Source organism: Pterocles gutturalis, unplaced genomic scaffold (genome assembly GCF_000699245.1).
Source record: "Pterocles gutturalis isolate BGI_N339 unplaced genomic scaffold, ASM69924v1 scaffold20072, whole genome shotgun sequence".
NCBI classification, from domain to species: Eukaryota; Metazoa; Chordata; class Aves; order Pterocliformes; family Pteroclidae; genus Pterocles; species Pterocles gutturalis.
The window spans coordinates 37,499-39,422 of record NW_010115975.1 but is presented as its reverse complement, the minus strand read 5'-3'; positions in this window follow the sequence as shown (position 1 = coordinate 39,422).

Genomic DNA, 1,924 nt, shown 5'->3' with positions numbered 1-1,924 from the left:
CATTAATTAAAAATGCCATTCACAGCCAAATCACACAAACTCAGGGGAGACCACACACCCTAAAGACCTCATTCAAAAGCCACACATCTCAACACATAGTTCTGTTGCTCTTCTGTTGCCTAACCAGGTCAGAGACACACAAGTCAGGATAGGAAGGAAAGCTCTTGATCACCTGCCCATCAGCAGGTGATCTCTAACATGTGGTCAGTTTATCTCTACCTTATCAGAGAGAGATGGTATCAGCTGAAAAGTTTGCACATTTTGTTTATCATTTAGTTCTGTAACAGGAATTGAAGTGTCAAGGCACCTATGAGACTATATATTTATTTAAAATTCACATGGATATTCTGAAATGTATGTAATTCACAGAACTGTACCTAGCATTTCAAATGTAGACCTCAGTATAAATATTACCTACATAGCCATAAATCACCAATTTTTTGCTGTTTTTTCTTAACTACTGCTATCCCTTTTCCTTCTCTCATTTTCTACCAGGTTAGTAGAATCACAGAATCATAGAATGCTTTGGGTTGGAAGAGACCTTAAAGATCATCTAGCTCCAAACCCCCTGCCATGGGCCGGGACCCCCTCCACTAGACCAGGTTGCTCAAAGCCTCATCCAGCCTGACCTTGAACACCTCTAGGGATGGGACATCCACAGCTTCCCTGGGCAACCTGTTCCAGTGCCTCACCACCCTCACAGGAAAAAATTTCTTCCTCATATTTGATCTAAAGCTACCCTCTTTCAGCTTAAAACTGTTACCCCTCATCCTATCACTGCACTCCCTGATGAAGAGTCCCTCCCCATCTCTCACATAGGCCCCTTTAAGTACTGGAAGGCTGCTATTAGGTCTCCCTAAGCGTTCTTCTCTCCAGGCTAAACAAGCCCAACTCTCTCAGCCTGTCCTCATAGGGGCGGTGCTCCAGCCCTCTGACCATCTTTGTGGCCCTCCTGTGGACCTGCTCCAACAGGTCCAGGTCTTTCCTGTGCTAAGGACTCCAGAGCTGGAGGCAGGACTCCAGATGGGGCCTCATGAGAGCAGAAGTAGAGGTGCAGAACCACCTTCCTCAACCTGCTGGTCACACTTCTTCTGATGCAGCCCAGGATACAGATGGCCTTCCGGGCTGCAAGCGCACACTGCTGGCTCATGTTCAACTTCTCATCAACCCACACCCCCAAGTCCTTCTCCTCAGGGCTGCTCTCAATCCATTCTCCTCCCAACCTCTGACTTGTGCTTAGGATTGCCCTGACCCATGTGCATGACCTTGCACTTCACCTTGTTGAACTTCTCAAAGTTTGCACAGGCCCACCTCTCAAGCCTGTCAAGGTCCCTCTGGATGGCATCCCTTCCCTCCAGTGTGTCGACAGCACAACAGAACTGGGTGTCATCTGCAAACTTGCTGAGGGTACACTCAATCCCACTGTCCATGTCTCCAACAAAGATGTTAAACAACAAAGGTCCCAATACCGACGACCTCTGTGGAGCACCACTCGTCACTGGTCTCCACTTGGACATCAAGCCTTTGACCACAACTCTTTTGAGTGTGACCATCCAACCCGTTCGTTATCCACTGAGCGGTCCTTCTGTCAAATCCACATCTCTCCAACTTAGACACAAAGATGTCATGTGGGACAGTGTCAAAGGCTTTGCACAAGTCCAGGTAGATGATGTCAGTTGCTCTTCCCTTATCCACCAATGCTGTGGCCCCATCATAGAAGCCTGTCAGGCATGATTTGCCCTTACTGAAGCCATGTTGGCAGGCACCAGTCACCTCCTTATTTTCCATGTGCTTTAGCAGTTTCCAGGAGGATCTGCTCCATGATCTTGCTGGGCACAGAGGGGAGACTGACCAGCCTGGAGCTCCCTAAGTCTTCCTTGTTTCCCTGTTTAAACATGGGGGACCTGTTTCCACTTTTCAAGGC